A 12,107-nucleotide genomic window follows, 5' to 3' on the forward strand; every position below is an offset into this window, starting at 1 on the left:
AAGGTCAGGCCTCCTGGGAGCACCTGACCAGTCAGATGCTGAGCGGGCTCCCACCAGCTTTCTTGGATCTCTCCAGCAGGGGAATCCAGGGCTCTCTGGAGAGCCACGGGTAGCGTCCCGCTCTCGTGAGTGCTCTGGGATTGGCAGTGGGCTGTAATGGCTTCCGGGCAGGCGCTCCGGTCCCCTGTGGTGGCCAGAGCCTCACTTGGCAGGGAATTGGGAGTAGAAGTCGCCTACGGCACAGGGCTGCCTCTGGGAGAGAGTTTCTGCATCCCCGCCTTCCCGAGCTGCTGCGTGGCCACCTGCCACGTTCCCGGAAACATGGCTGGGCACGCTTTTCTTGTGGCTGCAGGATGTGTGCGCCAGGCTTGGGGATGCTGTCCCGTTGGACGGTTCTGCCGGGGTTACTCAAGAAGGCATTCCATTTCAGAATGCGTGTGGTGCGTGCCGCTGGTCGATTCCTCCAGACCGGGGCAGGGCGAGCTCTCCTCAGCCTGGCCTTGAGCAGGGTCCTCCCGCACCTCCTGCCCTCCCCTCCTAGCGGTCAGGTCTCTCCAAACCCATTTGTGTCCCTCTGCTTTTCACTCCTGGGGGCCCTCGCTGCACACTTGCCTGAGCCCCACCAGCTGGGCCGTTCCCATCCTTTCCTGAGGCCCAGATACCTGTTCTTCTCTCATTCGTGGCCAGTCCAGGAGCCCCGGGGCCGTCGGCGACCTCTAGGGGCCAGACCGGGGACAGAGGCTTGCTGTCCTTCGGCACTGCAAGGCAGGCATTTGAAGACCTCAGGCTCGCACTTGGGTGTGGGGTGGTGAGTACATGCCTCCCCGGCCTGGAGGAACACGGTCGGGGACGGAGGTGCTAAGCGGAAAACACGTAAGTATAGAAATTGTGACATGAGCACAAACGATAAAGATCTAAAGTAGGACGGTGGGAGGGAAGCTGGTGATCTGATGGGTGTCACATCGAGGCCGTGATACGGTCACAGGAGGTGGGAGGGCGTTCCAGGCCGTGTGCCCGCCATGCGCTGCAGCCCGGGTGGCAGAGGCAGAGGACTGGTAGGAGCGGGAAGGGGCTGAGGCGTGGGGCCCTGGTCAGCCCACTTAGCATGTGACCTGTTGCTTGTCTGTGTTCTGTTGAACACGTGCTGATCCCTTTTACCTCCCCGGCTGCACCTTCCAGAAGGAAACCCAAAGTCCACGGGGGAATCCATGTGGTGCAAGACCCGGCAGCCAGTGATGCAGCCCCTCTGGCTGGAGGCTGACCCTCACCAAGCAGCCCTCTACCTGGGGATGCCTCTGAGAAGCCTTCCCTGTCACTAAGACCCCCTGAAGCCTGCACGGCCCCTTGATCCTGGAGGCCAGCCGCCTTGCCCCCTTCTCTGTGTCTGGGCCCCAGCGGGCCCTCCTCACCCAGGCGGTGGGGTCTCCCCCGGCTTTTGCCCCCACGCTGCCCCCTCGCTGTGCTCTGGGTTGGCTGGAGTTCGGCCCCTCCAGGGCTCTGTGCACCCTTCCCTATTCCTTGGGTTCCCTCTGGCTGGGTGTCCTCCTGCCCTGCATCCTGGCAGCCCCGAGCCATCCAGCTGCTGGTGACCCCATATCAGCTGAGAGTCTGGCCGTGTCCTCCAAGCCTAGTGTCACACAGGGCGGGTGTCCTGTGCCCAGGAGCAGCACCTGACCTGCACGAGTTACACCTCCCTGTGTCGGATCAGCTAGTTCTGACCTGCTGTCCACTCCTTGGCCCTCAGCCCTGACCTGTCCATTCTACGGCTTGCCCCTTCTTTCTGCTGGACAGACAGACTTCTAGAATGTTCAGCCTTTCAACGTTCCCTGCTGAGCCTCGATGGAGCCAAGAGCTTGCCTGTGCTGCCTGGGGCTGGACCTGTGTGTGTCCATCCATCCTGACTCAGCCTGGGAGCCCGAATACCCTAGACAGAGAACGGGGTCACCTGCTTGAGGGTGGTTTGGCCTGGGCAGGGGCCTTGTGGGGTGCACAGGCCTTCCTGTGAGTGAGTGAGCCCCTGGGGGCCAGATTTTTCCTGTGTGTTAAATTGGAGAAGTTAGCAGTTTGAGCTACATTTTTGAGAGTCCTAAGGAAAATGTTTGAGGGATTTTGCAAAAGTGTCAATAAAATTCTGTTAATGTTTTTTTAGTTTTGCACAAAATTGTACTTGCTAGAAGTCAGTGTGCACGTGTTGCCCTATTTGTCCCTTGCCCTGTTGGAGATCCTGGTGGCTTAGCTTGCGCCGTGCAGTTAACGTTCTTGGGCAGTGGTCAGCATAATCCCGTGTTACGTGCCAGCACCTTGTCCGAGTGCACTGGTTAAAGGTTTGCCCGGCTCGGGGTCGTTGTTTTGAGCTCGAGTCTGGCAATGGCTGTCGGCATTTGCGCACTCCGTGTTTACGAGGCAGGCAGGACATGGCGCCAGGCCCTGGTCCCACACCAGGTGTGGAGCTCCGGGGGATGACTGTCCTTCCTTCATCACAGTACTGCCCTGTCCGGGTCCTTCCCAGAGGCGGTGACCGGTCCTTGGGTCTTCTGCACGGGGGGGTGGGGGGGGGTGGCCGATGCTCTTCCCTGGGAGAACACAGACAGCCGGAGGCGGGGCGGGGTGGTTGCGCAGAGGTTTTGTGGGGCTAGAGCCTGTATCTGCCGTGTCTCCAAGATGGTCATTAAAATGTCTCCTGCCTCTTAAGAGTGAGCTGTGTCCTCTGTTCCTTGAAACTAGATGTTCTCAGGCAGGGACTTTTCTGCGAGGATGACGTTAAGGGGCCGCAGGACAAGATGGTTCTCAGAAGCTCAGACTGCGTCTCCTTCATCAGACGTCAGCTCAAAAAGGCATTGATCGATGGGCATGCCGACTTCTCCTTCGAGCACTAAGCACTTTGTTTTGGACTCCCAAAGGCTTGCGGAAATGCCAGTGACCCCAGAGTTCAGCTTACGCTTGGAACTAGCAGTTTAATGTTTTATGAGTTTTTTCTTCTTTGCTTCCCCAGAAAGGCTGAGGTTCACCGGAGAAGACATCCCGGCGGGAAGAGTTGGCCGTCCAGGCGCTGGTGTCATGGGTCAGGGCCCTGGGCTCGGCAGGCACATAGGGTCCCTTTCTGCCCCTCGGCATGTGGGGAAGCGGGCAGGGCCATCTGTTGGCTGGTGGTTTGAACAACTCTTTTGGGGCACTTTGGTCTGGATTCGTGGAAACGTCAGAAAACCATGCTCCTGTGGGGGGCTGGGCCTTCTTGGTGCCTGAGGGCCTCGCCGTTCCTCGCCCTCTGTCCTGCGAGGCCAGGATCCCCGCCATGGGGCTGGCCCCCTGAGTGTGCCACCAGCCGTTTCTCTGTCCCCGTGGAATTTGTATCCAGAAGTGAGCCCCTCCTGGCGCCTGCTCCCCGGCCCATGCTTTACTTTCCTTTGCAGCTGGGTGGGTGGCTAAATGGGGAGGGTGGTCTGCACTTCCTGTCTCCCATTTGCTCATCTGCTCAGACACCCTTTGCCTCGAGCCCCCTCCTTGCCCACGTTGGGGTCCCTCCCCCCGGCTCCCTTGCTGTGTGACGGAGCCGTACCCTTGGCCCCCGCGCCCTGCCCTGCATGCCTGTGCCTGGACGTTCCCTCCCGTGCCGGTCATGCCTGTGTGTGTTTGCTTCCCGGCCGTCCTGTGCCCATGGCAGTGGCTGAGTTGTGTGCGCGGACCCGAGTCCCGTTCCCCACGCTCTGCTTTGCGGTGGGGGCGCTGGGGGGAGGCTACACCGGCAGGGCCCCTGCGGAGGTCTGACTCGCTGGTTCAGCGGCGCCCACAGCCCGGGGGACAGCCCCTGCGGCGGCTGTTCCGTGATGTCAGGGCTTTGTCATTCTGGCTCGGTTACGGCTTGACAGGCGGTGACAACAACCTTTTGTGTCACCTTCTCTTGCCCTGTCGGCCTGCAGCCCCACAAGGTTGGCCGGTGTCTCTCGTTCCCTGGGTTTGTGCTGGGCCCACAGAGCTTGTCGCTGGGGGAGCCTCTGGCCGCTGATGGTGCTGGGCAAGCCTCCAAGGAGCGTTCGGTGGTGTCCCCTGTTGTACCCTCGGGAGGATTTTACCTTCATTCCTCTTTGGAACAGTTGAGCACAGACCAAGTGTCAGGCCTCAGGGCAGGCCTTGGGGCACAGGGCTGACAACCCTGAGGGTGGAGCTCCTCTCACGGCTGTGGGCAGGGCTGCCCGCCCCGAGCTGGCCCTGTAGGGTCACCTGTCCTCTGGTGTTACTCCTTCCCTTCCTGCTTTCCTGGAAAGCCTCTTACCACTGGGAGAAGCAGGTGTTCTTTCTATCTGGGCCCGAGGGCTTTGCTAACCTGGGCTTAGCTCCAGAGCCATGAAAGGTCCAGTCACTTTCCCATGGGGGCCGCCAGACGCACGGGGGTGCTGCCTCTGAGTTGACAGTCTTGTTTCTAGGACACGTCAGGCCTGGGCTGTGGGCTCTGGTAGGACACTGGGGGCTGAGGCCCGCTGGTGCTTTAAGGGCCTGTTCGGTGAGCTGGCAGCCAGCAGACAAGATGCAGGCGTCCTGTGTCCCGCTTGCCCCTCGGCTGCCACCTGCTCTCGGGGGGTGGTCTCCCATCCGACCCCCACATGGCTATGAGGGCATCATGCTGCCACACGGCGGGGTGGGGGGCTTGGCAGACTCCCCCAAGGCTGTCCCCACCAAGCCAGTGCTCAGGGCAGCTTCGGAGCAGCTTGCTTGGACGGCGTGCACAAACGAGGGAACGGGGCCATTCGCATTCGCCTCCCGTGTCGGAGCACGAATTCTAAGCCCTTGTGAGCTGCCCACCTGAGTTCAGTGATTCTGGGGTCGCTGTCACAGTGCTTGATTATCAGGTTGCTCAATGAAGAGTTTAGATGGAATTAAAACTCAAAATAACCTCTTAATGGCCCTGTTACAAGTGAACATGCGTGCCTGTTTTTACATGACTGGTCGTGGAGCACCTGGAGGGGCAGGTGTGGTTGGTCAGGTGTGCAGCTGGGTCACACCTCGGTGTGAGACTCTCGGACGGCCAAAAGCAAGTGAGAGCCAGGGGCCCAGCCTGTCATCCGCTCTCTCAGCATGTGATTCACCTTCACTTGTAAATTAAATAACAAGACCCCATGCTCAGGTGTGGGAGAGAAGAAATGAACATTGTCCGCCGTCCCTGCAGATGAAGGTTTTCTCCAGATCGAGTGGTCGAAACTGAAAGGCTGCGGTCAGAGGCCAGGTGTGGCTGAGCCCCTGGGCGCCCTCCGCGGCCCTCGGTCCGAGCCTGACGCGGTCCCGCCTCCCGCCTCTGTGAGCGCTCCACAGTCCCCTGATGGCACAGTCCAAATGATACTCCGCTTCCCGGGGCTTTTGAGATTGTACGGATTTCCTTTGGAAAGAGGCTCCTTCCCCGCCCTTAGGGGTTAGTTCCTTACTGAGGGTCCTTTCCTAGGATGCCTCCCTTTTGGCAGAACTCCCTTCCCGGCGGGGCTCCCCCGGTCATCGTCCCCTCCATCAGGCCCTGGGGACGGCCACCCCGCGTGTAGAATCATGAGGCCACGTGGTCTTGGGAGTCAGAGGCTCTTCCCACTCGTGCCGGGTACTGGCTGCCGTTGGCTGTTCGGGAGCACGTCAGAAGCAGAGGGCGGCCCCAGACAGGACTGAGGGACTAAGGGCATTTGGGGGGAAAGCGAGGCAAAGACCAGGCTCTGAAGCTGCTCACGGCCATGCTAGGGAGTTGGGTGTTAGTCCCTGAGCGGTCAGGAGGACGGGGTCGGCCGTCTGAAGGGTCGACCCGGAGGGGGCTGGCCCAAGCAGGACCCACAGGGAAGGTTGGTGTGCGGGGGCTGTGGCCTGTCGTGAGCGGCCACCGAGGGGTGCCCCGGCCCACCGGGGTGCCAGAGTTCCTGCTGGAGGCTGGCCGGGCCGTGCGGGGGGCATGGGCTCCAGCTCGGGGCGGTGGGGGCTCCCCCAGCCCAACTGCACATCTGGCTGGTGTGATCCGGATGGAAGTGCTCGCTGGTAATTTAGCCCATTCAGAAGTGCTTTCTCCCGAAGTGCTGTGTTGCTGACAATTTTTCCCATTGTGTGTGGGGTTGAGCTCCCCCTTCCCCGCTGCCTGCCGTGTTCTGGGATCACCCTGGGTGTCTCTTTGAAATCCAGACACTCCTGAAAAGCTCTAAGTAGCTATTCACCAGTGAGGAAATGGCAGCGTGCCGCTTGCACGTGCGGCTCTATTTCGGGACCTGCATGACGAGCGTGTCCTGGTCCTGGGGGCCACGGCTGGGGTGGCGTCCGCGGGCCTGGCCTCACCGCTCTGCCCTTTCGCCTTTCTTGTGCAGTGCCCGTGGGCTGGAGAAGGCCCGGCAGCAGCTTCAGGAGGAGGTCCGCCAGGTCAGCAGCCAGCTGCTGGAGGAGAGGAAGAAGCGGGAGACGCAGGAGGCCCTGGCGCGGAGACTCCAGAAGCGGGTCCTGCTGCTGACGAAGGTACGGGGCATGGCGGGGGCGCCCAGGCTGGCCCTGCTCAGGAGGCCTGCCGTCCCGGCCAGCAGCCACCAGCCCATCCCTGCCACGTCCAGCTGGAGTGTCTGGTTCCCAGGCACCCATGGTTGTGAAGATCGCTTCCAAACGAAGGGCACTTAACCACAGTGGTTTATGTGGTTGACCAGTCAGGCTTGTGTGGAGTTGCCTGGTGTCCCCACCCCCAACCCCCTCCCCGCCACGGAAGAGCGTCCGCTTCCCTGCATCAAAAGCAGAGTCGTGGCAGCTTTCTCAGGCTGCGCTTTTATCCTGGGATGCTCGCGGGGTTCTTGAATCACAACAAAGACTTCCCCAAACCCCCGTGGTCCCTTTGGGACTCAGAGGGCCCAGGTGTGGGCCCTTCCGGATGGCTGTCCAGTGACCCAGTGCTCCTGGCAAGGGGCAGGGCTGGGGGCTGTGCTGACCTGAGCTCCCTCTTGCAGTCAGGGTCTGTCCCGCCCTGGGTTATGGGCGGGGGCGGCCTTCCCTTCCTTCAGTGACCTGCAAGCGCAGGGTAAACGGTGGTGGGTCTGTGACCCGTGGTTTGGAACGAGAACTGTCTCTGGGATACAGATGCCCTGGGCAGAATGTTCTTGTTCCCAGCCTCGTGGGTGGGGCCAGGCTCTCTCTAATCGTCCTGTGCCTGACGAGTTTCCGATGTCTGGCTCGACAGAGTCCGCTGGAGCACAAATTAAGGTTTTCTGTGGGAGCGTGTTACTTAAACATTCCCTTGAGTGCTGAAGTTTCAGAAGACAGGAAGAGAGGCTGATTCTGTCCCTAAATGCTCTCCAGGCAGTTGTGGGGTGTCTAGCTTGCTGGGCAAAGACATCTCTCATCTGCCCTGAACCCGACACTGTGGGCCGAGTGGGCCCATCCCAGGGACTGAGGGTCCGTCTGGGGGATGCCAGGAGTTGTGCCTCATGCTCTTGGCCTCTGGGACCTCCTGCTTATGAAGCTTTGAGGGGACAGGTTATATTTCACCTACGAAAAGCCTGTCATTTCATGGCTTCTCCAGCACATTCCTTGCCATGTTGTCGCTTAAGAGCCTTGGCATCACTCAGGGCCCTGGGTCCAGGGGCTTCCACGTCAGGCTTGGCCGACCTCTGCACACAGGCCCCTGGTGTTGCCTCTGGCCTCCTGGCTCTGTGGGTGGTCCCTGCAGGGGAGTCATGCGAAATGCCCTCATGCGCCACCCCCATGGCTGAGCTGGGGCCTGAGGGCTTAGTTTGTGAAAGTCGCGTGCAGGATTTGGGGGAGTGGGCACGAAGGTGCTGCCAGTGCTGCTGGCGTGGGTCCAGACTGCATGTGGGGGCGGGGGGGGCATGCAGCGGGAATAGGAGGCAGACGGCACGCCTGCCCCAGGGTGCACGTCCATGGCTTGGACGGAGGGTCTGCGTGTGGCCGGGGCATGGGACGTCTGTAGGTGGGGGTCAGGCCAGGCTGCAGTCCCTGACGGGGGGAGCTCAGGCTCTCCTGCGGAGACGAGTGGGGGAACCTTCCTCTGTGACCTTGGGGAAGGCGCTCAGTGCCTCTGGGTCCCCGTTTCAGAACAAGCAGGGGTGTCGTGCACTGAAGCAGCCTCGTGGGCCAGCCTGACTGGCTCCCGTGTGGACAGTGCTCACGGGGCATGTGAAAGCCATGGAAGGAGGAGACAGGATGGAGGTCCCCGAGGAACTGAAACCTGGGATCACCACACCATCCGGCAAGCCCACCTTGGGCATTTACCCGCAGGAGACGGAATCCGTGTGTGGAACAGGTGTCCCACGTTCAGGCAGCATTGTTCACAGCAGCCCAAGGGCCCGGTGGCAGGGGGGCGGGCAGAGAAGACGGGGCGTAGGCGCACAGTGGGATATCGCTCAGCTAAGAAAAAGAAGGAAATCCTGCCATTTGTCACAACCGGGGGGGACCTGGAGGGCATTGTGCCAAGTGCAAGAAGTCAGAAGCACACATACTGCATGGTTTCCCATGTGGAATCTGAAAACGCTGAAGTCACGGATGCTGGATTGGTGGTTCTGGGGCAGGGGCTGGGGTGGGCAAAATCGGTGGGCGTGGTCAGAAGGGACAGACTTCACTTGTAAGATACATCATAGAAGGAAAAATACCAGTCACAGATGTGGTGCGTGCCCGCCACTCCTGGGAGGCTCTGGGTCACCCCGTGCCGCGACTCGGTGACAGCGCCGTGTGCCGCAGGAACCCTCTGAGTCCCTTACACGAAGTGTTCCCCGTCTCAGATCTCCTGTGGGTCACGCAGGTGTGCTCACCGTGTGGCAGGGGAGGGATTCGAGCGCAGAGAAGCAGCTACTGCGCACGGGGCCAGTGGGTCCTATGTTCACGCTGAGTGAGTCCCTCTGGGAAGATCTGCCTGTTGGCTGTCAGCAGGTATGAGAAGAACCTTCCTGTCAGCACAGCACAGCCTGCATTTCAGTGGGTGTGTGAGCGAGCACCACACCGGGGGGCCGGCCGCTGCGAGCCTTCTCTGTTGGCCAAGGTCACTTGGGTTCTAGTGGTTAGAATCCCTGTGGGAGATCCCTGTCGAACCCGCGCCTCGCGACGGGAGCTAGTGGGTGTGACCCCTCACCTGCGGACCTCGTGGCCCTCCGTGCCCAGACTGCACCCCACCTGTGTGAGGTTTTGGCCTGGCTGCCTTGTTGGGCATTTTCTGCCCCACAAGGTGACTGTCTGGGTCCCGAGGCAGGAAATTTCCATTCTCCGTGTCTCAGCAGGTTGGAAGCCGATGGCCCTTCCCGGCCTCATTCCGTCCCCACGCTGACCCGCGGCGCTCATGGGCCTTGCTGAGTTCGGGAGAGAGTGGGTATTGATTGCCTGGCCCTGACTGATGCGTTGACTGTTGCTCGAAGGCACATTCCTGTTGGGTCGATAGCAGTCTCCCGCGCCGCCCTGGGTCCGGCTCGCAGGGGCCCGGCTCACCAGCCAGTGGGGTGATGAAGCCGTTCATCAGGCCTGTCTGTGCGTGCGGGGGTGCCAGGTGCACGCCCACTGTGTGTCCACGCTCGTGGTGATCCCGCGAGCTCCGAGGCCTGTTGGTCAGACACCAGCCGGGCCTGCTCCTGTTCAGGTGCTTCCTCCTCAGGGCACCTCCAAGGTGGCTGTTCTTGGGGCTCAAGGGAGTTTGGTCGCTGGTCTTCCCCTCTCCTTGCTGAGGAGAGACCCACCTCTGTGGGGCAGAGCCGTGTGTACAGCGCCCCCGCCCCCGCCGCGGCTCTGCGCCAGGCCGACCGCAGGCCTGCTGGCTGGGCTCTGGGCGCCTGTGTCCCGTCGAGGGCCCTGTTTGTGTGCTTGACATTTCCACGTTCAGTGCTTGGAGTGTGCGGTTTTATTTTGAGACCTTATTAAGCGGCTCTAGTCTAAGGGTTTAATTGTTACTGATAGCTGAGAGTGTAATCACCTTGGTAAAATACCATGACTATTTTAAGCAATTGAAAATTGGCTTCCAGAACTGGGTGAACACAAACCATTTTCCTATTTGAAATGAGCTATTTGCAGTGTGCCCCTGATATTCCACAGTACGGTTATAGAATTTTGTTATTTATAGAACCTCAGCAGTGAAAGCTAACTTTTAGCAAGCGATTAAAAAAACAAATGAAAGTAAAAGCTTCCCTTAACTCTTCTTTCTATATCCTAACTGTTCCCCACCCCAAATTCCAGAATACAGTGGTGTCTGGGAGGAGGACGCAGGTCACGGGTGTCTTACTGACCACCTTGGGGATCGGAGCGCGTGGTTTGGTAGTGGTGATGTCCCTCCCTTGAAAGATCCCTGGTGGGATGGTGGTCCTCATGGGGGGGGGGGGGGCGGGTGGCTTCCTTTGCGTCGGGCATGCCAGGGTGTGGTTGCTGGCCGGCAGAGGATGTGCACCCCGCCCAGCATCAGTGGGACCGCAGGCTGTTTTGCGGACACCCGCCCCGTGGGTGCCCCTGGGTCTGTGCCAGAACCTCGTGGCTCTGGCTTCAGTTGTGCCGCGGTGGGCTGCAGGCGTGCCACACTGCTGTTTGGGTCCGCTAGTGCTCAGCAAGGTGGGCCCTCCCCGTGCGGGGGTTTACAGGCAGCTTGCCCTTCGCTCCTGGGGCTCTGTCCGTATTCCGACCACGAATCTCTAGCTGGAGACGTGTGCGCTCTGGTCTGCAGTTTGCTTCTTCCATCTCGTGTCTGTTGATGAGCAGCAGCTCCTAGTGAGTGCAGAGCGGCTTACAGATGCTCTTACCATTGTGTCAGCGCTGTCTGAGCCTTCGTGACCCGGGTGGGCACAGTTGTCGCTACCAAAGTCATGGAGACAGTTAGCGGCTCTCCTCTGACTGCTTTATTGTCTCGCCTTTTACGGATTGATGTTCGGGTGTGACAGGTGGTAGGTGTCAGGTTCGTTTCCCCCAGATGTCACCTGGATTTGCACTGGTGGTCATCTTGCCACATGGGCAAACGCCCAGTCGTTACGTTGTATGCCTCAAACTAATGCTACGTGTCAGTTACACCTCACTTGAAATTCTCAGAAAGATTATTTGTTTCTCTGTTGAACATGTAGTTGGCCCAGCACCATCTATTGAGAGATCAGCCCTTTCCCGGGGAGTGTCCCGGGGCCCTTGCCACCTGCCACGGGCTGCTCCGGGCAGTCCAGCGCCTGGGCTCTCCGGTCGGTTCCGTTGCCTCCTGTTGTCTGTCTTTTTACCCTGCCACCTTGTCTTCAGTGTTACAGCCTTATGACGCGTCCACTCGCAGCCAGCCTTCACGTTGGTTCTTCGTTAAGATTCTTTGGCTCATTTTGGTCCTTTGCATATATATCCTCATACGTTTCAGAATCCATTTGTCCATTTACACGAAAAACTCTGCTGGAATATGGTAAGGATTACAGTGACTTTGTAAATCAGTTTGGGAAGACGTGACATTTGCCCATTGTCTTCTGAACGAGAACATCACCTGTTAGTTAGATGCATTTTATTAGACACTTTCCCAAGTATTTTCTGTTTCCAGGGTGGTGTTAACGGCCTCCGTGAGGACTCTCACCTCGTGTGCGTGTGTGTGTGACTGCTGTGTGGAAATGCAGTCGGGTTTTGGCCCCTGCCCCCGTGCACGGGAGCCTTGCAGAACTCGCTGCTCGGAAAGCAGCTCCCGCAGAGCCGCGCCTGGCCTCTCCCCCTCCGGCCCTCACGCCTTTCCTTTCCCCTCTTCTTGCCGGGACCGCCAGTCGACTGTCAGGCCAAGTGACGCAGGCCGTGTCCTTGCCTCACGCGGCTGGGGAGGCTTCAGTACCGCACCACCGAGGGTGACGTGTGCTGTTTGTTTCTTGTAGATACCGTTTATTGGATTAAAGGACTCTCCTGTTTGTTTTTTGGGTTTTTTTTTTTAAGATTTTTAAGTAATCCCTATACTCAACGTGGGGCTTGAACTCACAACCCTAAGATCAAGGGCTGCACGCTCCACCGACTGAGCCAGCTGGGCGCCCCTATGTGTCGTTTTCTAAAATGCGTACCATGGGGGTTATTTTTATTATTGTTCTGTTCCGAGTGTTCTCTCATATTCTGTCTGGATTTGTAAGAGCTGGCCTTCAAGCAAGGTGCCCCATGCTCAGCCACAGGGCAGGCAGATGGGATGCTGGGAA

At 59.4% G+C, this 12,107-nt stretch overlaps 1 protein-coding gene across 2 annotated transcripts in view; it reads left to right on the forward strand.

Annotated features, from left to right (window-relative positions):
• LOC118355945 (mitotic spindle assembly checkpoint protein MAD1-like) overlaps positions 1–12,107 on the forward strand; it is a 228,895-nt gene that overhangs the window by 31,710 nt on the left and 185,078 nt on the right. Inside the window, exons 1-2 of one of the 2 annotated variants that reach the window (XM_035722599.1) lie at positions 5,738–5,810; positions 6,321–6,465. The gene's annotated coding sequence lies outside the window, so the exon portion shown is untranslated. Of the gene's footprint in view, positions 1–5,737; positions 5,811–6,320; positions 6,466–12,107 lie in introns of those variants that run through there. The other variant, XM_035722600.1, reaches the window with a different exon arrangement.

This window comes from Zalophus californianus, chromosome 10 (genome assembly GCF_009762305.2).
Source record: "Zalophus californianus isolate mZalCal1 chromosome 10, mZalCal1.pri.v2, whole genome shotgun sequence".
NCBI classification, from domain to species: Eukaryota; Metazoa; Chordata; class Mammalia; order Carnivora; family Otariidae; genus Zalophus; species Zalophus californianus.